Source organism: Panthera uncia (genome assembly GCF_023721935.1).
Source record: "Panthera uncia isolate 11264 chromosome B3 unlocalized genomic scaffold, Puncia_PCG_1.0 HiC_scaffold_2, whole genome shotgun sequence".
Taxonomy (NCBI): Eukaryota; Metazoa; Chordata; class Mammalia; order Carnivora; family Felidae; genus Panthera; species Panthera uncia.
The window spans coordinates 2,895,244-2,918,986 of record NW_026057583.1 but is presented as its reverse complement, the minus strand read 5'-3'; the positions used below and the strand labels follow the sequence as shown (position 1 = coordinate 2,918,986).

At 45.8% G+C, this 23,743-nt stretch overlaps 1 long non-coding RNA gene across 1 annotated transcript; it reads right to left on the bottom strand.

Annotated features, from left to right (window-relative positions):
• Positions 1-1,465: 1,465 nt before the first annotated feature.
• LOC125910812 (uncharacterized) lies at positions 1,466-23,447 on the bottom strand. Its single transcript, XR_007454176.1, has 3 exons — positions 23,235-23,447; positions 3,241-3,509; positions 1,466-1,742 (listed from the first exon to the last, which is right to left on the bottom strand). It is a non-coding gene; the product is annotated as an uncharacterized LOC125910812 (long non-coding RNA).
• Positions 23,448-23,743: the final 296 nt, after the last annotated feature.

The following is a 23,743-nucleotide window of genomic DNA, read 5'->3' as shown; positions in this document are numbered from 1 at the left end:
CGGGCGCCCCAAGAGTAGCATCTTTAAAGCCCTGCCTGGCAGCTGGTGTGGACCATGGTTTAGGAGGAGAGACAGGAGGCAGGAAGGCTAATTAGGAATAATGACAATTGTCCCAGCAAGAGATGACAAGGACCAGAACCAATGCAATGTGAGGGAAGAAAAGGCAGATGAGAAAGATCTGGATAGGAATTCTAAGGGGAGAAAGTCGGGAGGCAGGGGCTGAGCACGGGTTTGGTTTGGGACACGCTGGGTTGCCAGTGCCCATGGCCCGTGGGGTTCCCAGGAGGAACTGTCCCATAGGCAACTGGGGATACTGGTCTATGGCAGCCACAGAGGCAAAAGCGCAGATTCAGATTTGGGGAACCTGAGCCTAGAGGTGTGGCTGAATATCAGGGAAATGAATTCACTGTCCCAGGAGGAGGGGAGGGTCTAAGAGAACACTAACAGACGCCATCAGAGAGGGGTTGGTGAGCGCCTGCCACCAGCAGGGCAGCCCAAGGGCATCTGAACACCATGGCGGAAGCATCCACCATCCCAACCCTGAGAGCTCTTCCCTCAGAATCTGTAAGAGAATCAAGGGCCACAACAAAGCTTTGGACACTGTGATAACCATATTGGGGATTAGGATTTTGTTGACAACAATTTCTCTTAATGCCGAAATTACGAGTGGTAAACAGGTTCCCCCAGGAATATAATCTCATCCCACAACACTACAGTATTCTGTAGACTCCAAAGTGCCGTTGACCCTTGAACAAGGCAGGGGTTAGGGGCGCCGACCCCCCGTGCAGTCAAAATTCTGCACGTCGGGGTGCCTGGGTGGCTCAGTTGGTTAAGCGTCTGACTCTTGGTTTTGGCTCAGGTCATGATCTCACCGTTTGGTGTGTTTGAGCCCTGCACTGGCAGTGCGGAGCCTGCTTGGGATTCTCTCTTTCCCTCTCTCTCTGCCCCTTCCCCATCCTGTCTCTGTCTCTCTCAAAAATACGTTAAAAAAAAAAACTCTGCATGTAACTTTTCACTCCCTAGAAACATAATACTGATAGCCTAGTGTTGACTGGCAGACTAATACATAAATGGTTGATTAATATGTATTTTGTATGTTACATATATTATACCATAAAGCTTACAAGAAACTAAGAGAAGAGAGAACATTAAGCAAATCATAAGGAAGAGATAATACAGTCACAGGACCGGACTGTATTTATCAAAAAACAAATCCACGTATAAGTGGACCCATGCAGTCCAAACCCATGTTTTTCAAGGGCTCACGTGCATTTGCATGGACATTAACTCTCTTATCTTCACAGCAGCTGTCTGAAGAACATAGAGCCCTTTATGGATGGGGAAACTGAGGCTCAGAGAGGAGAGATGACGTGCCCAAAGTCAAAAGAGAGGGTGAACCTGAATTCAGATTTTCTCTCAGTCACTATACCCGGGATGCCACGGCTGACCACGCACCACGTTGGGCGCCTTAGAAATGGCGGATGATTTAGCCACTTGACTCGCGCAGGAAGCTGAGGTCTGGAGTTCTACTCCATGCCGATCAGTAAGTATTAAATTCCTATCTTGAAAGAGGGTTGGACATGACTTAAAAGGTATTCAGACAGTAAAGTTGTTTGGTTTTTTATTTGGTGGTGGTGGGGTGTGTGTGTGTGTGTGTGTGTGTGTGTGTGTGTGTTTTAGGAACATCCATCTTGCAAGCCATGAAGATAATACTGTAGCTGTGAAATCTGACCCCAAGCTTCCTGCAAGCAAAAACAGACACGTGGAGGTGAGCCCACTGACCGTCCTCTGATGAGAAAGACACAGGTTTTTGTCACATTGATTCAAAATAATTGACTACTGAGGAATTAAATCGAAGCCCCCCCTCCCCAATCCGGTGTCTGCCGTGGAGGGGAAGTGAAAGCAGAACAGGGGGGACTTGGGCAGGTAGGAACTGAGAATGTGCGGGCAGGGGCTGGGGGGACACAGAGTAACACTCTCCTACAAGGGCAATGTAGACGTCAGCCCGCAGGCCACTCGAACCCCAGCCCCAGAGCTTTCCCTTTTGTCACATTCTGCAGTTTCCCCCCTTCTAAATCCTTCCGATAAAAGTTGTGTTTGTGTTTTTATGCACAGTTGCACACTCGAGACGAATGTGCCAGGGGTAATCAAACAGACCTATCTGTGGGGTGAATAGGGACAGTGACCGGACAGTGACCAGGGTAAGGCTGGTGTGCCTTAGTGGGTAGATCATCAGAATCCTGTCCGGAGCAGGGACCAGAGAGTGATGAGTCCACTCAGAGAAACACTAAGTTACATTAAGCACCAGGTTTCTTCTCTTCGGTAACCATGAGCGCCCTGTTAAGGGCTGCAGTTAGTAACACAGATATTTTGGGGTGACGATTGCTGTCTGTCCAGCCCCTAACAGGGTGCCAGCCATGGAGCAGATGCCCGATAAATGTTAACCGAAGAGAAAAAAGGGGAGAGGAAGAAGGGAAGGTGGGACTTAAAAAAGAAAAGATGAAGAGAGAGTAAAGGGACAGGGTAGGATGGAAATCTGTAGGAAAATGGCAAGAAAATAAGACGAAAGGAGAGAGAAAGTAAGGTGTAAAACGTTGGTCCAGAAGTCTAGCAGTCGCCAGATAAGGTCTGTACTATTGCCCTGGGTTTCCTAGCAACCAAAGCAAGGAAGGAAACATACTATTACAACATTCACAGGATCCATAGGATAACAACAGATCGTTGTTCAGAATGGCTCCCCTGGGGGCGCCTGGGTGGCTCAGTCGGTTGAGCGGCCGACTTCGCCTCAGGTCATGATCTCGCGGTCCGTGAGTTCGAGCCCTGCGTCGGGCTCTGTGCTGACAGCTCAGAGCCTGAAGCCTGTTTCAGATTCTGTGTCTCCCTCTCTCTGGCCCTCCCCCATTCATGCTCTGTCTCTCTCTGTCTCAAGAATAAATAAACGTTAAACAAAAAAAATTAAAAAAAAAAAAAAAAGAATGGCTCCCCGGGCCCCTCCTAAAGGGAACACCGTGTCACACGGTGTGCCCTTGGTGACACTCCTACAATAAATATAGAATCAAATCCTGAACAGTTACGTCTCAGCTCACCCTGGGTGCGGGTGATTGGCGTGGCACTAGACCCACTCAATACACTCCAGGAGCCACAAGAATTTCACACAGATCAGCAACCAAGCTTTGGCTTGGTTCAGCGATAAATTCTACAATATTGGGGGGCAATATTGGGGGGCAGGAGGGAAAGTACCTTCCTGACAGGCACACCATTGCTTCCAGTCCAAGGCCGGGGCAGAGGTCAGCAGTGGTCACTAAACTCTCTTCCGGAGGGAATGAGCCTCACAGCCCTTCTCAACGGGGCACCCCCGGAGGGATCTTGTCACCTGCCAGCCTGACTCTGTCCGCCAGCTCTGATCAGAGGGTATTCAGGCATATCCTTCAGGCAATGCTCTAGGAATGGTAATTCGTATAATAATGTTTCGGTCCAATGAGGCAGTAGGGAGTTTGAAATTTCAGGGGCTGGCAGGAAAGAAGACATATTCTCTGTTGGTAAGGACAGAACATTGTGGTTTGACGGGCAAACAAACGGAGGTCGGCTTGACATTCTTGCATGAAAGGGCTGAGCACTTGGGCGAAGACTCAGTCCTAACCCAAGGTTGCTGCAGTATTCACGCTGTTCCTGAGGGACACCAAACAGACCTCACTCTTGTGTTAGGGTTTGGGTTAGAGAGAACTGACCGGAGGGGAGATTGGGGGGTTTCCACAACAGTGACTTTTTGACTTTCCCTCTAGATGCCTTTTGTTCTTTAAAGGATTTCTTACTTTTTTAAAAAATTTTTTAATGTTTATGATTTATTTTTGAGATAGAGAGATAGAGAACATGAGCCAGGAAGGGGTAGAGAGAGAGGGAGACACAGAATCCGAAGCAGGCGCCAGGCTCCCAGCTGTCAGCACAGAGCCTGACGCAGGGCTTGAACCCATTAATTGTGAGATCATGACCTGAGCCGAGGTCAGACGCTTAACAGACTGAGCCACCCAGGCGCCCCTAGGTGCCTCTTGAACCTCTAATTCAAGAGGCAACATAACAGGCAACATAAGAATACTTAATATAATTAATTGTCATATATATATATGAGGGACCACATGCATATACAGGTGGGTGGGGGCAGAGAGCGAGAGAGAGAGACAGAGAGAGACAGAGAGAGAGAGAGAGAGAGAGAATCTGAAGCAGGCTCCACACTCATCATGGAGCCCAGTGCTGGGCCCGATCCCACAACCCTGGGATCATGACCTGAGCCGAAATCAACAGCCAGATACTCAACCGACTGAGCCCCCCCCAGGCACCCCAAACAGTGCACACTTATATTTCTAAAAAAGGAGAAATAGAGGCACCTGGGTTGCTCAGTCAACTGAGCGTCCGACTTCAGCTCAGGTCATAATCTCATGGTACGTGGCTTCGAGCCCCACATCAGGCTCTGTGCTTACAGCTCAGAGCCTGGAGCCCGCTTCGGATTCTGTGTCTCCCTCTCTCTTTCTGCCCCTCCCCCACTCACAGACTCTCTCCCTTCTCTCTCTCTCTCTCTCTCTCTCTCTCTCTCAGAAATTAATAGACATTAAAAAAATTTTTTTAAGAATAAATAATACAGTGCCTGAAACAGGAAAGGGTACTCCTAGTTGACCAGAAATTTGAAAGAAACATGGAAGATTGTGGTGGCTGGGGTGCCTGGGTGGCTTAGTCGGTTAAGCCTCAGCTTCAGCTCAGGTCATGATCTCACTGTTCGTGGGTTCGAGCCCCACGTCGGGCTCTGTGCTGACGGCTCAGAGCCTGGAGCCTGCTTTGGAGCCTCTGTGTCTCCCTCTCACTCTCTTCCTTCCCCACTCATGCTCTCTCTCTGTCTCTCAAAAATAAATAAATGTTAAAAAATGCTGGGGCGCCTGGGTGGCTCAGTCGGTTAAGTGTCCAACTTCGGCTCAGGTCATGATCTCACGGTCCGGTGTGAGTTCGAGCCCCGCGTCGGGCTCTGTGCTGACCGCTCAGAGCCGGGAGCCTGTTTCGGGTTCTGTGTCTCCTTCTCTCTCTTACCCTCCCCCATTCATGCTCTGTCTCTCTCTGTCTCAAAAATAAATAAACGTTAAAAAAAAAATGTTAAAAAAAAAGAGAGAGAGAAGATTGTGGTGGCTTTTACGTTGGGGGCCCCTTGAACCACACTTCCCCTTATTCAGGCCCTTTTGTAGACTGCTGCCACACTGACTCTAGACCTGGCATGTGGCTGGCTTGCTTTGGCCAATGGGACCTTAGGTAGCATCATTGAAACAGAACCTTAAAAGAGCTTGCACATTAGAGCTTGTGCTCTTGAGATGCTTTCTTGGAAGCCAGCCACCATGCAGTGAGGAGGCCCAAGCAGCCACATGGACAGGCTGACACGGAAAAGAACCAAGGGCCCTGGAAGACAGCCTGAGCTGAGATCCCAGGCTCTAGCCAACACCAACAGGGAAGAAGGTTGGTTTGGACTTCCCTGACATCCCAACATCAACACCCTGCAAAGCAAAAAACAAACAAACAAAAAAACAAAAAAACAACTGCATGGTCAACCCACAGAATCATAAAAAAAAAAAAACACATTTTGGGGGGGCGCCTGGGCATCTCAGTCAGTTAAGTGTCCAGCCCTTGATGTCAGCTCAGGTCATGATCTCATGGCTCGTGAGACTGAGCCCCACAACGAGCTCTGCGCTGACAGTGTGGAGCCTGCTTGGGATTCTCTGTCTCTCTCTGCCCCTCCCCTGCACACACACATGCACGCATTCTCTCTCTCTCTCTCTCTCTCTCTCTCTCTCTCTCTCAAAAGAAATAAATAAACATTAAAAAAATAATAATAACACATTTTTGGTGTTTTAAGCCACTGGAGTTTGAGGTGTTTTGTCATGTAGCAGCAGACACCCAAAAAATGGAAACCTGGGAAGGAGACGGAGGAAATGTAAGCCTCACACACCAGATTCCTCCTGAGGGAGACAAGGTGCAGGCCCGAGTTCACAGCAAGTAAATGCGAACCGGAGGAGACATCGGATGGGCATTCAGGGACAGCACCGAGAACCATGCAGAGAGTCGGACACGAACACGGAAGGGCCAGGAGCAAGGGTGTCCCTGTGCAGCATTAACCAGGAAGCCTGCTCTCCCAGGTAGGTGGGCGATCCGCACGGAGAATGTCTGAGGCAGGTTGACAATGAAGCCGAACCCACTGGGACCACTGTGAGGGTCCGTAACTTGACTACTTGCTTCCTGTCCTGATACCTGAAAAGGTTTCTCTGTTCCGGATCGCCCTCAGACGGCTCTGTCAGCCAAGGGAGAGGCCGGATGGGGACCCACCAACACGCAAAGACGCTCATGAAAGCTTCCCACGTAAGGAACATAGCTCTCGTTCACATCTCTAAGCAGGAAAGCAAAGTTGTAGGTATGTTAGGAAAACCAATAGCCTGAAAGAGACGGCTCAAGTTGAACCAAGAGAAAAGATGATCTTGGAGGAAACAGACAGTTTAGGAAGGAACAGAGAACTTTATAAAAAGTGCAGTTAATGTCCTTAGAGATGGGGCAGCTGAGAAAAGGGAGGAAGGGGCTATCAGAAAAATACAAAGGACCTGAAAATATTCTTGGAAATTAAAAATGGGATTGCAATAGGAAAAATTCAATTAACGGACTGAGTAATAATTTGGACACAGGTAAAAACCGGTCAGTGAATATAGAATCACGGAATCTTAAAGAATGTAGAGCAAGGAAAAAAAAAAAAAAGAGGCAGAAAATATAAGATCGTGGAGAAGGACCCAAGAGGTCCAGTGTCTGTCCAATTAGGAAAGACTAGAAAAAGTAGAGAGAGAAAATAACTAGAGAAGTAACAACAATATTTTCTTAAGTTCAAGAAATACATGACTATTCCAGACTGAGAAGGCCCACTGAGCAAAATTAAAGAAAAAAGACTAACCTCCCCCCACCAAACTCTCCCAACTTCCCTTACCTTGATTTGCTCGCTTCCTTTTCCCAGAACACTTTCCATCTGCTACCCTACTATACAGCTTTCTTAGTCATTACACATATTATTTTTAAGTTTATTTATTTATTTTGAGAGAGAGAGAGAGACTGAATGCATAGGGAAGGGGCGGGGCGGGGTGGGGGAGAGAATCCCAAGCAGGCTCCATGCCGTCAGAGCAGAGCCCAACATGGAGCTCAACCCACAAACCACAAGATCATGACCCGAAATCAAGAGTCGGACCCTCAACCGACTGAGCCACCCAGGTGACCCCATTACACTTATTATTTATGACCTGTCTCTCCTTGCTAAATTATAAGCTCCAGGAGGACAGGAGTCTTTGCCTGATTTGTTCATTGGTCAGTGAAGCCAGGCACCTGACATCCTCATTACGCATGAGTAAATATTTGTGTTGAGTTGAATTAATTTTTAAAAAATTGTTAAATATTTATTTCTTTTTGAGAGAGAGACAGAACACAAGCGGGGGAGGGGCAGAGAGAGAGGGAGACACAGAATCCGAAGCAGGCCCCAGGCTCCGAGCTGTCAGCACAGAGCCTGATGCGGGGCTTGAGCTCATGATCTATGACTTGAGCCGAAACCAAGAGTCAGACACTTAACTGATTGAGCCACCCAGGCACCCCCTGTCTTTCTAATCCCCATCCTGAGCACAGTGGCTTTTCAGCCTTAAGCGGGTCGACACACAGCTATTTCTTGGCTTTTTTTTTTTAAGTTTATTTATTTATTTTCAGAGAGAGAGAGAGAGACAGCACAAGCAGGGTAGGGGCAGAGAAAGAGAGAGAGATTCCCACGCAGGCTCTGCACTGTCAGCACAGAGCCCAATGCGGGGCTCAAACTCACCAACGGTGAGATCATGACCTGAGCTGAAATCAAGAGTCGGACACTCAACCGACTGAGTCACCCAGGCGCCCCTGGGCTTTTATCATGAACTGGATGGCAAAATCCTCCCCGAGGGCCCGCTACCAGGCTTCTCCCATCTCATTGGCCAAACTGGTTGCACGCTCACTTCAGAAGCCGTGGCTACCAGGGCAAATGGCAAGACTCGAACCAGTTGTAGTTTTCCTCTGAGGCCTGGGGACCAGTCCTCCTTCCTTCCAAGGAGCTATTTTATTTGGGCAGCCCCTACAGGTGTTGCTGCCCAAATAAAATCAGCTCTTACAGACTAGAAAGAGGAGATAAGAGGTAGGTAGTGGCCTTAAGTCAAGTTTCCTGCCTTCAAGACCCTGGAGGAGGGGGAACAAAAAGACAAAAAGAAATGACCCAGGTCAGCTCCCTCCTAAATCCCTCTTGCTGGCATTTACCATGAGAAAGAAAACACAAAGGCCTTATCTCTGCAAGGCACTTGCCAGGATCTAACCGGTCTGTTTAAGTTCCTTGTGGAAGACACTCCTGGAATGCAGGATTCCGTGAGGCCTACCCGCCCCCCCCCCCCCCACTCTGGGAAAACATGAGCATCAGCTGTGTAATTACCTGAGTATAAAATGAATCTGTTTCCTGCCCCCTTTTTGGAAGCGGTGTCCCACGTGCAGCATTCAGGGACCTCTTATGTTCGTTCTGGGCCAGGGTGCACCCGTACGTGACGAGGAAGGATCTGGAGCTACGCTGGACGTCCCAGACTTCAGGTCTCCCATCTCAAAGCCTCATATATCTCTTGAGTTACGAGAAAAGGCCAATACGGGATAACATCTCTGATTTCTTGTGAGCCTGATGGAAGGATCTCGCATTTGGGGTTATCTAAGGTGGGTAAACTGCTATGTTATTATCCTTATTTGACAGATGAAGAAGTGACAGCTTAGCGTGGCTGAAATGCTACCCACACTCACCCAGTGAGGCATGAGCAGACCAGGACAGGGACCCCGGCTCAGGGACTTCCTGCCAGAGCAGGCTGCTGACTGGTTGGTAGAGCCATTCCCTGAGACAGGTGTGAACCCTCGGCTTCCCTCGTTCCCGAACACGGTTTTACGACATACAGAACACAATTCTGTTGCTTTCTGATATCAGTTGATCTATTGAGGCCAAAGGCTAAAGTCCAACAGCCAGACATTCTTTCCACTTTGACAAATGCCAGGGTTGCAGCTGATTTCTTTTTTCTTTTCTTTTTTTAGCCAGGTAGCGGCAATTTATTTATTTTTTTTTAATTTTATTTTTTTAGATTTACATCCAAATTAGATAGCCTGTAGGGCAACAGTGATTTCAGGAGTAAATTCCTTAGTGCCCCTTCCCCATTTAGCCCATCCCCCCCTCCCACAACCCCTCCAGTAACCCTCAGTTTGTTCTCTAGATTTATGAGTCTCTTCTGTTTTGTCCCCCTCCCTGTTTTTATATTATTTCTGTTTTCCTTCCCTTATGTTCATCTGTTTTGTCTCGTAAAGTCCTCATATGAGTGAAGTCATATGATTTTTGTCTTTCTCTGACTAATTTCACTTAGCATCATACCCTCCAGTTCCATCCATGTAGTTGCAAATGGCAAGATTTCATTCTTTTTGATTGCCTCGTAATACTCCATTTTATATATATATATATATATATACACACACACACACACACACACACACACACTATATCTTCTTTATCCATCCATCCATCCATCCATCCATCCATCGATGGACATTTGGGCTCTTTCCATACTTTGGCTATTGTTGATAGTAGCAGCAATTTATCTTATAAGGTCTTGAAGGAGGTTCCAGGGAAGATGTCCTTAGCTCAGTTAAATGTGCTTGGGGGAGTCCGGGAGGCAATTTCTAGTAGACATTTGAATATCCGAAACAAATGTTACCCTAAGAAGAACGACCAGGGATGAAGACAGAGACGGGGGGATCACCAGCACGGTGGTTCCCAGAAATCATGGGACCGGATGAGGCCATGCAGACAGTGTGTTCGGAGGGGAGAAAAGAAGGGAGCATCAAGGATGAAGCCCTGAGTAGAACCAACGCTTACGGCTGAGGACAGACAAGGAGCTCATCATGCAAGAAACTGGAAAGGAAAGGTATGAAAAAAAATCATGCAAGTGCATCACAAAACGCAGGCAAAGGGGGTGGTCACCTGTCACGTCCACAAGGTCAGATGAGACGACAGGAAGGACTCACTGGGCTTGGCGGTGAGGAGATGACCAGTCAATAGCCTCGAGGTGCTCAGTGGAGCACTGGCCAAAGCCACACTGTTGCTTAGGGAGTGGCCAGAGATAAAGAAGTGAAGATTCTGTGATAGAAAGGAGGAAGAAGGGGGGACACTTCCAGGCTGACACAGGGCTGAGGACATTTTTTTTTCTGTTAGGGGGCATACTTATGTATTTGTGGTTACCAGGAAGAAATGGAGCCCGTAGAAATGGAGACATTCAAGTCAGCAGAAAGGAAAGGGAGAAAGAGTACAGCCAGGTAGTAAGGGAATGAACTGGAGAGCAAAGGCGGAGAAATCAGCCCTGTAAAGGAGGGCAGCTTCCGAGGCCGATGGGGGGATAACAGGCAGCCTACTTGTAACGGGCTTCATCTAGTCGCTGGGACTTGAGTAGCGATGGGCAAAGTTAAAGGAAATGTGTTCACATAATCAGCCTGCTCTATATTTACCTCCCTGGAACCAGAGGGGCAGTGTGTTCTAGCGATGTGGACTCTGAAACCCAGCCTGCTGTTTTGAATTTCATTTCTGGCCCTCACATGCTTTTTTGTGGAAGGTCACATTTAGATCGCCGTGGCAGTCTCAGCAACTGCTCGGTCTCCGTGGCTTCTTTCAAAGCCTCAGAACAAGTGGGGCAGATAATTCCAGCTCCTGAATGTCCTTGGAGCCCTAATACTATTTTTATGAACATGACAACAGCTTTGATAATGGGGCATAAACTGGACTAATTTTGGCTACGTATCTTGTTCTTGATTGCATCAAAATAGTATATGAGACAGCCGACGAGGAGGGTACAACAGGACGGTCAAACCAGATTAAAAAGGGAAAGAAGTCACAACTGTGACAAAAATTTGAAAGCTGTTTAGCCTCCACAGTAATTACAGGAATGTAAATACCATTTGAAAAATGAGCTACCTACCATCTATTAAATAAGCAAAACCAAAAGTCCAATTGTCAAATCCGTGGGGGGTAGACTTGAGGTAAATAGTAATACAGAAATTGCCAGTGAACATTGCAATTGGTTCATTTCTTTGAATAATTGCTAACATTTACTGAGTGCTGACTCCACATCAGGCACTGCTTTAATGTGTATTCCTCCATCTAACCTTCACCTAACTCTCCGAGGTAGATTATGTCCCTATTGTCATCTCCATTTTCCAAATAAGGAAACTGGGGCACAGAATGGTTAAACAAATTGTCCAAGGTCATGAAGCAAGGAAGTGACCGAGCCGTGGTTCAAACCAAGCAGATGGATTTCAACTCCCTTGTTCTTAACCAGCAGGACCCCACTACGTTCTTAAAGATTATTGAGCCTTTCATGGTAAAAACACTCAACAAACACAAAGCTAATATACTCAATAATAACAGACTAAGTACACTACCCGTAAGATCAGGAACAAGACAAGGATGCCTACTTTCACCGCTGCTAGTCAACAACACTGGACAGGAAGTACTAGCCAGAGCAATAATGCAACAAAAAGAAATCAAGGCATCCAAATTGGAAAGGAGGAAGTAAAAGTATCTTTGCTGATAACATCATATGTAGACTATCCCAAAGAAGACACACACACACACACACACACACACACACACACAACTGTTAGAGCGAGTTAATGAATTCAGCAAAGTCGGCAGACACAAGATCAAGACTCAGAAATCAGTTGTATTTCTATATACTAGTGATGAACATTAGGAAAATAAAATTAAAAAAAAATTCCAGTTATAATAGCATCAGAAAGAATAAAATATTTAGGAATAAATTTAGCTATGTTGGTATATGACTTGTGCACTGAAAACCACAAAACGTTGCTGAAAGAAAATAAAGACCTGGGGCGCCTGGGTGGCGCAGTCGGTTAAGCGTCCGACTTCAGCCAGGTCACGATCTCGCGGTCCGTGAGTTCGAGCCCCGCGTCGGGCTCTGGGCCGATGGCTCGGAGCCTGGAGCCTGTTTCCGATTCTGTGTCTCCCTCTCTCTCTGCCCCTCCCCCGTTCATGCTCTGTCTCTCTCTGTCCCAAAAATAAAAAAAAATAAAAAAATAAATAAAAAAAAAAGAAAATAAAGACCTAAATACATGGCAGGATATTCTGTGTTCATGGATTTCAAGACTTAATACTGTTAAGATGGCAATAATCCACAGATTCGATGAAGTCTCTAAGAAAATTACAATGATCTTTTTTTGCAGAAATTGACAAGGTGATGGTAAAATTGATAAGGAATTACAAGGGGCCCTGGATAGCCAAAATAATTGAAAAGGAAAAACGAAGCTGGAGGACTCACATTTCCCAATTTCAAAGCTTACTACAAAGCTACAGGAACCAAGGCACTATGGTACTGGGATAAGCACAGGTATATAGACTAGACCACTGGAATAGTATTGAGAGTCCAGAAATAAGTTCAAAAATCTTTGGTCAATTGATTTTCAACAAAAGTGCCAAGACCAGTCAATGGAGAAAAGAATTGTTTCTTTAATAGAGGATGCTGGGACAACTGGATATCCACATGCAAAAGAATGAAGTTAGACCTCCGCTTCATACACTGTACAAAAAGTAACTCTGGGGCACCTGGGTGGGCTCAGTCAGTTAAGCGTCCGACTTCAGCTCTGGTCATGATCTCAAGGTTTATGGGTTCAAGCCCTGCATTGGGCTCTGTGCTGACAGCTCAGAGCCTGGAGTCTGCTTCGGATTCTGTGTCTCCCTCTCTCCCTGTGTCTCCCCCACTTGTGCTGTGCCTCTCTCTCAAAAATAAATAAGCATCAACAACAACAAAGAAGTCACTCCAAATGGATCATAGACCTAAATGTGAAAGCTAAAACCACGAAACTCTTAGAAGAAAACATAGGGGTAAATCTTCATAAATTTGGATTTGGCATGATACGGAAATGGCACCAAAAACACAAATGACAAAGGAAAAACCAAACAAATGGAGTTAGTCAAAATGAAAAACTTTTGTGCATCAAAAAACACTACCAAGAAAGTAAGAAGACAACCTACAAGATTGGAGAAAATATTTGTAAATCGTATATCTGATAAAGGTTTAATATCTAAAATCTAGAAAACTATCACAACCCTACAAGAGACAATCCAATTCTACAACAAAACAAGGCAACCCAATTTAAAAATGAGCAAAGGATTTGAACAAACCTTTCTGCAAAGAAGGTGTACAAATGGCCAGTAAGCGCATGAAACGATGCTCATCACTAATCATTAGGGAAATGCAAATCAAAACCACAAGTGAGCTGCCACTTCACACCCACTAGGATGGCTACAATAAAAAAAATTTTTTTTTTAAAAGGAAAAAAACGAGTGTGGAGGATATGGAGAAATTGGGCCCTCCTATGTCACCAGTGGGAATGTAAGGTGAGGCAGCTGCTCTGGAAAACATTTTGTCGGTTCCTCAAGAAATGTAATATAGAATTATAGTATGATCCAATGATTCACTTCTAGGTATCATACTCCAAAGAACTGAAAGCACATTTCCTCACAAACGCTTGTACACGAATGTTCATGGCAGCACTATTCACAGTAGCTAACGGGTGGGAACAGCCCAAATATCCGTGGTCCAATGAATGGGTAAACCAGTATGGCGTACCCTACAATGGAATATACACAGAAATGAAATAGTGATACATGCTACCGGTGGATGAACCTCAAAAACATTGGGCTCAGTGAGGGAAGAGTCACGGGTTGGGTGATTCCCTTGACGGAACATCCAACACAGGCAGATCCATGGAGACAGAAGGACAACGGTGGGTTCATTGGGGCTCAGGGGAGGGAGGAATGGGGAGTGACTGCTTAGTGGCGGTGGAGTTTCCATTTGCGGTGATGAAAATGTCGAAACTACAGAGACAGGTCGTCACACAACACAGTGATTGTGCTAAACACCACAGGATTGTGCACTTCATTGCTTTGTTTTTTAACCAGGCTCCGTGCCCAACATGGCGCTTGACCTCAAGACCCTGAGATTAAGAGTTGCGTGCTTCGCCAACTGAGCCAGCCAGGCTCCCCCAAATTATGCATTTTAGAATGGTTAATTTTATGCTATGTGAATTTAACCTCAATTTTTGAAATGTATTCACCTTAAAAAGTACCAAGGATAAAGAGCGCCTGGGTAGCTCAATCGGTTAAGCATCCAACTTGTGGTTTTGTCTCAGGCCATGATCTCACGGTTCGTGGGTTTAAGCCCTGCTTTGGGCTCTGTGCTGGCCGTGTGGAGCCTGCTTGGGATTCTCTCTCTCCCTCTCTTTCTGCCCCTGCTCCACTTGTGTATGCTTCCTGTCTCACTCAAAATAAATAAACTTTTTAAAAAAAGTTCTAAGGATGTGCACAGGCTTTTGTTTAAGTGGGTAATGTCTACTCATTTTGTTGTGTTAGGAATCAAAACAGGGAAATGTAAAATGTCTTTGGTCATTCTTTTTTTTTTTTAATTTTTTTTTTTTATCGTTTATTTATTTTTGAGACAGAGAGAGAGACAGAGCATGAACGGGGGAGGAGCAGAGAGAGAGGGAGACACAGAATCGGAAGCAGGCTCCAGGCTCTGAGCCATCAGCCCAGAGCCCGACACGGGGCTCGAACTCACGGACCGCGAGATCGCGAGATTGTGACCTGAGCTGAAGTCGGACGCTCAACCGACTGAGCCACCCAGGCGCCCCGGTCATTCATTTTAAAATAACAACAAAAACAAACACATAGAAATAAATATGTAAAATCTCCAAATAAGAGCAAAATACTTTTTATGAAAAAATAACTGTTTTTTCCACTGCAGAGATTAGTGAAAAGAGTAGTATTGCTTTACGTTTTTAAAAACCTCTTGAATGACTGGCTTCATGAAAGACATCTGGATTCTTTCTTCTCCATTCAACCTGTTCAAATATACCCCACTGTCAGGCAGCTTTAGGAGAACCTCAACATGTGCTCCTGAGACAATGAGTGTGAAGGTGTTATGTCTTTGTGTTACCATGACAATAGTTGTGATCTCACAGAACCCCTGGAAGGGTGTCCAAGAACCCCAGGGGCCCTGATCATATTTTAAAACCTGCTGCTGTTTACTGTATAGGAAGGGACAACTTCATGGGCATAGGACCAGTGCCATCACACGGGACCGTGTGCTTGCAAGAGCCCTGAGTTTGGGGTTTTATGCTCCGCAGTTGCCGTCTTTAAATCCCAAAGAATTTTATCTTTGAATTTGTGTTCTGTAGATGAAGTTCGATGGGACAATGGGGCATGCACCGAGGCTCAGAGCACTGTCCCATGAACTGTCCCCGCTTCTGCTGCCTCCCTGTCTCCCTGGGACCAACTCAAGTCACGTGTTCCTCATCCCCTGGTGCCCTGGGCCTTACATGGCCTCCCCTCCCTGCTCCTGCCCGGAAACCACTGTCCCCTTCATCCCTGGTGGGGGCCTTGGCTTAGCACGGGAAGGATCCCAGTCGGGCACATACACCCCGTGGGCACTCAGGGGAAGGCCTGGCAGAAGCTGACCCAGGAGTCCAGCGGACAATTCACAGGGTGAATCCCTCACCCATCCCCAGATCTAGACACCTGTCAAGTCCTGGCACGAAGATTGCAGAGCCCTCGGGTGCCCATCCCCGTGGCTGAGGGAGCAGGTCTACAGGAGGCCAACATCCCTGGCATCATTCAGGTGGCTGGCTGGAGGGAGGAAGTCAGCAGCTGGCATGGTCCTCATGTGGTGCCAGGGGACAGCCCGGTGGGCACCTGTGAGGTGGGCACTCAGTCTGCCAGTATCCCTGTGCCTAGGGGAACCTGACATCAAATAGCAAATAAAACACCACCAGCACAAGTGGAGGGGGGATAAGAGGCAGAGACGGCGGAAAAATTTTTTTAAAGTTTTCAAGTTGAGTACCTTCAAGGTGCTTCTTTCCTGCTTTTTGGACCAGGGCCTGAATTTTCATTTTGCAGGGGCCACAAATCGTACAGCTGGTCCTGCAAAGAAGACTAGCCTCTGAAGAGATAATTAAGGCACCTGAGAACTCCTGCCCTTTGTCCTAATAAACCTACAGAAATAAATTATCCCAAGCAAATGAATTTAAAGGGGGGAAAAAACTACAAATGAAGGTACCTAGATGTATTTCTCAGCATAATAAAAAATACTCAATGATTGATAAGGGAAAACTAACTGAGAAAAAATTAGTTTTTCCTTTACCTTCCAAGATCTGTTCCTCTCCTGGTGTTCTTTCTCTCATCTCTGTCCACGGAAGGGAACTAAAAATAGCAACCAGCCCTGAAGAAGTGAGCTGTTTCCTTTGAGGCCAGATTCTGGTTTCTAAATATATTTCTCAGTAAAGGGAACTGAGGTTCCTTAGAGAAATGGCTGATTCCAGGTCTGGGGCAGCGGATGTATATCGTGACATCCTACGAAACAAGGACACTCTCAAAGACTACTGTCATCGTGTCCTACGGTCCAGGAGCCCAGGGCTTTGAACGATGCCTGCCTGTGTAAATGCCAAGACGCCAAAAGTGGAAACGAGCCCACGTGGGCGCCTGGAAAGATGACCGTGGAACAGTGTCTGCTGTTTGCACATCTTCTGCACTTAAACTTGATGGCGAGGACTGCCGATCATCTCTTAGCTCAAACCCTGGCAGGGGCTTATTATTTGGGAGGGTTACATAGAGGGTCGGATCACGAGTCACTTGGAAAAGTGAGAGAAACTATTAAATCGCTTTACTAATCAATAAAAGGATGATTGTGGGGGAGTTGCCATGCCAGGAGATTTCTTCCCACCTTCTATTCAAATACCTAGAAAAATTCCGAACGCGAGCTATTTTCAGCAGCCATGAAGGTTTAACACGTTGAGAAGAAAAATCAAAGAAAACTAAAAGAGAAAGAGAAAGCTGCAAATTTAGTGACGTTACTGTCAGAAGTGCTGAAGAAATATAGCTCCTCTATTTATTTTTAAGTGATCTGGTCCTACCAGGTCCCACTGGTCAGGTGATGTGGAAACAAATACATTCCAGTCTGTTCCAGTACAATTAGTCCAAGCCAGGAATGTGACCGATCCGTCTCCATCAGGCCGCCTCAGAGACAAAATGACTCGGCCACTCCCCTTTGCAGCTTATCTCTACCGTAGCATTTGGGTGCAGGGAAGGGGCCACATCTGACCTCGAGCTGTTGCTGCCTCGTGCTGGCCCTTCGGTATGTGTGGGCTGGTGACCACTGCAGGGCAGCTGGCCTGGGCCCTGGCTTCCGGTGTCCACAGCTGACCCCTGAGGTCACTGTAACCCGTAGTCCAGTTCTGTTGTTTCTTGGTTGGAGCCTGGGCATTGCTGTCCAGCTGGCCCCACCTCACCTTGGCTTTTACTGACCTATGGGCTCCACTGAATCTCTACCACACTGTCCATCTGGCCCCTAACCAGGAGGTCCAGGTGGTGGGGTCACCTTTCCCCCACCCAGTAGATCCATGGCGGGGCTGCTGGCTCTTGACCCTGCATTCCTGGGAACTGAAAGAAGTTCAGGAGGAAACTCTACATCTTCTCCCTAGCCACCCTAATTTTCTTTTTTTTTTTTTTAATGTTTATTGTTGAGAGAGAGAGAGAGAGCGCTCAGGCAAGGGAGGGACAGAGAGAGAGGGAGACACAGAATCTGAAACAGGCTCCAGGCTCCGAGCTGTCAGCACAGAGCCAGACGCGGGGCTCGAACCCACGAACCTTGAGATCATGACCTGAGCTGAAGTCGGATGCTCAAACGACTGAGCCCCCCAGGTGCCCCAGCCACCCTAATTTTAAACCATTCACCTTGATAAAGAGGCCAAACATTCACCCTTCCCTGCTCTGGGAAGATAAGTCTCCTGTGTGAGAAAGAGAAAGCTACGAGGGAACGTTATGTAAGAGGGAAATAAAACACAACCATTTATTGAGTTCAGAGCATTGTCACCAGTACTCAGGCAAGCAAAAACCAATCTAAGGAAAATGACAGTAAAAGCAAGCGCCTAAGGAAAACGTCTTGACTAAAGAAATCCCAAATAAATACAAGAATTTGGAGAAAAAGTCTCCAACGTGTTTTGGAAAACTCTTCTGAGGTCTAGTCTTCACTGAAACCTGCACAAATCTTAAGGGTATACCGTTCAGTGAATTTTCAAAAGTGAGTCTACACCCCTTTAGTAACGCCCAGGTCTGGAAATGGAACACCAACAGCACCAGAAGCCCACCTCATGCCATTTCCATCACTTGGCTTCTCACACCAAATATTTTTTTTTTTTTTTTGGTTCTGCTCTTTACATGTGTAGGATTATACATCACATTCTCTTTGGGGTCTGGCTCCTTTTACTCAGTGTTATGTTTGTGCAATTCATCCATACCATTACATGTATTAATTCATTTGGTGTAGATTTTCATTGTGTGAACGTGCCACGAATTATATCTCTGTTCCACTGACGAGGAACACTTGCATAGCCTATATTTTTATTTACTACAAAAAGCGCTCCTGTGAAATTCTCGGGCATGGCTTTTAGTGAACGCGTGTGTACATATTTCTGTCGGGGTTATGCCTAGGAGTCGAATGTCTAGGTCATAGATTATAGGTCTTTTCATCTTCGGGAAATAATGCCAGATTGTTTTCCTAAATGGTTGCATCTAGGGGTGCCTGGCTGGCTCAGTCAGTTGAGTGTCGGACTATGGCTCAAGACATGATCTCGTGGCTTGTGAGTTCGAGCCCCGCGTAGGCTCCGTGCTGACAGCTCAGAGCCTGGAGCCTGCTTCGGATTCTGTGTCTCTCCCTCTCTCTCTGCCCCTCCTCCACTCTCACTTTGTCTCTCTCTCTCTCTCTCTCTCTCAAAAATAAATAAATATTTAAAAAATCCAAATTGATTGCAAATCCCATCAGGACAGTAGGAGCATTCTGATTGTCAACACTTGTCATCAGTCACTTAATTGGTAGCCATTGTGGTCCTGGTGTCGTGGTATCTTACTGTAATTTTAGCTTACATTTCCGTGATCATGGTGATGTGGAAAAGCTTTTCGTGTGTTTTTGACCTTTTGCATAACCTCGTCAATAAAGTACCCATCCAAACCTCTTGCCCACTTTCTATGCAGTTAGCTTCCTTTCTCTTATCCACGTACACGCTTAGGATGCTAGTCCTTTGTCAGATATACGTACTGCAAATATCTTTTCCTAAACCTTGGCTCCCCTTTTCATTCTCTTTCTTGGCATCTTTTGATAAACAGAGGTTATTAATTTCGTTTATTATTTCATGTTTATTTTTTTAGATTTTTTTTTAATGTTTGTTTATTTCTGAGACAGAGAGAGACAGAGCATGAGCGGGGGAGGGGCAGAGAGAGAGACACACACAGAATCCAAAGCAGGCTTCAGGCTCCAAGCTGTCAGCGCAGAGCCCGACGTGGGGCTCGAACCCACTGACTGTGAGATCATGACCTGAGCCGAAGTCGGACACTTAACCGATTGAGCCACCTAGGCGCCCCCCAGAAGTTCTTAATTTTAATATAATCCAATTTACTAATTTTTCTTTGGCGGGTGAAATGCTTTTTATTTCCTTTTTGTGACATGTTTGTCTGTTCCAGTATGCTCTTGGATGTTTTTTGCTCTCAGATTTTTTGGGAGGGGGCCTTTCACATTTAGATCTGGAAAGTATTTTGTGTCCTGTGAGGTCCACATGTGTAAAAGGTAAAAGACGACACGTATCTAAGAACAATAGGCCAGTGTTTAAAAAAAAAAAAAAAAGTTATAAAAATTTAGTTCACAATAGATATTTGAAGTCATCATTAGAACTATTGTCGCAGCATCTAAATAAAGAGTCCTCAGAGTGCCTGGACTTTGATTTCTACTTGATTAACAAATCTAGCTTTCCCTGTGCACTCCTCTTTCTTTAGCAAGCCCCTGTACATGAGTCAATTAAAAACCTAACATTAGGTTCTGTTCTACTGGCCTAGGATAATGGCATACTCCAACGGGGTCAGACGAAGGAAGTGAAGTTTTGACGTAAGATGAAGAATTCAGGGAGTCCACGAGAGTTTCGTAGGGTCTGGGGTTCGTAAGAAAAATGGTGGGGAAGCAGTAAAGATGGACCATGTGTCTTGGGTCCGGCCAATATGACATGTGTCTGAGTTAAGAAACCAAGGCTCTTTGAAGTTACAACCTCGCTTTTCCCTGGTCATCACCCAGGAAGCTGGATCAAAGGAGTGTTACTGCCTGAGGGGACCTACGAGGTAGGATAGATCCAAAAGGTAAAGGGCAGGCACTCTCTCCTGTTCTCACCCATGAGTCAAGTACCTTTGGTGCCAGGCATCTGTCGGGGATGGGTAGACAAGTCTCCTCTCTCCCAGGTGGGTCCCAGACTAAAAATGTGTAGTAGTCGTTCAATTCTCATTGAAATCCAGAAGAAAGACTCGGAGACCAGACTCCTGTCTCTCCTCTTCTTGAAGAAAGGCCATGTAGGGATGGGGGTCAGATGTCCAGAAGAGACAGTCAATCCACGAAAGCTGACAGGACAGTGGGGACGGTCGAAAGCTGAACGTCCCTGTTCTGTCCGTGGGGGGAAACGGGACGTGGGAAACCTGGGAGGGGGGAGGTCAGCGTGGTGAGGGGCCAGGGTGTGAAAGGTGGTAGAGAAGCCAGCAGCCCCCGCCTAGGGGTGACCCTCTGCCTGTCTGCCTCTTCATTCCTGGGGGCATGCCAGGAAAGTCTTCTCGGGGAAGCCGAGTCCCCTCAGGAACCATGGATCCTGAAAAGGAAGGGCAGCCTCGGGTAGGTGTTTGGGGCTCAGGCCAACCACACGTTTCTGACATGTGTTGATGCTCGACTAGAAAAAGGTAAAGCGTGGGGAGAAGATTACTGTCATCTTAGAACTGATTCTCCACTGTGTGTTCGTGCTACAGTGAGGTTTGGTGACGGCTGGGACTGGTTTAACATTTATGAGAAGGGCTGGGGTGCCTGTGGCTCAGTCGGTGAAGCCTTCGATTCTTGATTTTGGCTCCGGTCATGATCTCACAGTTGTGAGACTGAGCCCTACGTCGGGGTCCATGTTGGGTGGGGAGCCTGCTTGGGATTCTCTCTCTCTCTCTCTCTCTCTCTCTCTCTCTTTTTCTCCCTCCCTGCCCCTCCCCTGCTCACACACACTCTCTCTAAAACAAAATAAAAAGATTTATGAGAAGGGCAATCTCGGGTCCTTCTGATTTTTACCCTCCCCTCCTTCCCTGGAGCTCAAGCCCGGGTCATGGGCACAGGTGCAGCCTTATGAGCTGAGGGTATTATTTCACATGCTTATCAGGCCCTGCTGGACACGTGAGTCTTTTTCTGCCTTTAGCTTCTTGACCTTAGCTTCTATTTATACCTACAATGCTCATCAGAGGGTAATCCAATAGCAGCTACATTTTCATGCTCTCCTGGAATATAAAAATCCTAAGGACATATAATTGCCTTTTATATTTTTTAAATGTCTTCTCTTCCTTTGGCATTCAATTAACTTCCAAAATAGATCTCTTCCTCCTTCTTTCCCTCGCCTGCCTTTCTAGAGCTTTACTAAACGCTTTTTGCCAATAGGTCTTCTTCTCATAAGTCCTCGCATTTGTTCTAATTATAGACTAGCACACATGGTGACATATATTACTTTGCTAGGCTGAATTCCAGAAAACAGTGACAAGCAAAGGAAAAAGAGCTCCATAAGCAAGAAGCTGAATTTAGTCTGGGGCATGGCAAATTGCCTTTGCTGCTGCCTTTTTTTTTTTTTTTTAATCCAAAAAAGAAGTTTTATTTCCAGTTGAGCAGGTCCCAGTGGGGTTCCCCCTCCCACTAAATTATTAGAGTCTTTGGGGCAAGTAATATGTTCTAGTCATCCATGTAACCTCAGGTCTAGTGATGCAGTGCGTGTTGAACTGAATTAAGTTGCACTTAGTCAAATGAGAAGCGATACCTAACAGTTGAGAGAAGGTCAAAGAAAGAAATTGTATCTTATGGCCGTGGGCATGCTACTGTCCTTGCGACAGCTTACCGGTTAGTTAACTAAAAAATCATATGCAGTCAAATCTCACAATATTTTTACTTAAAAAAAAAAACAAAAAACAAAAAACCTTCCTTACTGTCAAAAAAAAAAAAATAAGTAGAAATCGCTCAGAATCTCATCACACTGTGATATACTGCATTTATAGCAGTGGTTATAAACTTATGGTCTTTTATGTATATAATATAGGCATTTAAACAAGATGGTGTTCCCGTGAGCCCATAGCACAAAATGGGATGCTCCAGGCCTTGTTCCTGTTTTTCCACTCAGCATAATGGGTCAAGAACATCTTCTCATATCAGTAAACACTCTTCAACAGGCATTTATTGCCCCATTATATGGTTGATTGTTCAATAATTTGCCTAACCAATCATCTGTCTAGGTTGCTTTCATTTTTAAAAAGTATAATGTTTTGATATCCTTGTTGTTGTTGTTTTTTAATTTTGTACCCAGCTCTTATTTCCTCCGGATACATTACCATAGGTAGAATTTCTGGCACAAAAGACATATTGATTTTAAACTGTGGAAACTCATTTCTAAATTATTCTTTAGAAAGGCTGTACTTCAAAAAAAAAAAGAAAGAAAGAAAAGAAAGATTCTATTTCTATGCATTCCCTGTTCATGTCCTTTGTCCGTTAAAAAAGGAGATGGGTGGTTATTTGTCTTCTTGATCCATAAGGGCTCTTTATATGTAAAGGATACTTCCCTTTTCATAAAATCATAAATTATACATTCTTCCTACTTTGTCTTTTTAGTTTTTTTTTTAACTTAAAAAAATGCTTTATTTATTTTTGAGAGAGATAGTGGGGGAGAGGCACAGAGAGGGGGGACAGAGGCTCTGAAGCGGGCTCCACGCTGACAGCAGAGAACCAGAGGCAGGGTCTGAACCCACAAACTGCGAGATCATCACCTGAGCTGAAGTAGGACGCTCAACCGACTGAGCCACCCAGGTGCCCCACGTCTTTTTACTTTTAGGAGTACTATGCTTTAGGGGCGCCTGGGTAACTCAGTTGGCTAAGTGTCCACCTATGCTGACAGCTCAGAGCCTGGAGCCTGCTTCTGGAGCCTTCTGTATTTATCTGTTTATTTCTATATCAGTAGTATGCAATAGATAATATATAGTGAGCACTTACTTCCTTGTCAGGCTGTTCCAAATGCTTTCCATATATTAATTCAGTTAAAGGTCACATCAAGTCTATGCGGAGGCAGATTTAATCCTGAAACTAATGAAGCTTGAGCTTCAGGACCCCTTCCATAGCACAAACCTCCTCCAAGATCCTGGGAGGGGCTCTAGCAAGCTATTCACACAGTGTTATATTTTTGTAAAGTTTGGAGAATAAGATATTGCAGTCACAATTGGTTAAGACTGCTGTTCCTGATGAGTCTTGCATCACAATCCCCTTATGTCACTGGGGGGCACTGGAGTGGCCTCTGGCATTAAGGAGAAGCTGAGTCAGGGATACATTCAGTTAGGTTTAGAAGGATTTCCTCATATAGTTACCAGTCAATTTTGCTCAATGCCCACTGTAGAAATAGCTTCCAGGAATACTCCCCCTGCCCTATTGTGCCAACCTACCCAGCATCACGACACAAGAGTACAGGGCCAGACTCTTTCTTTTTTAAGATTTTATTTTTAAGTAAT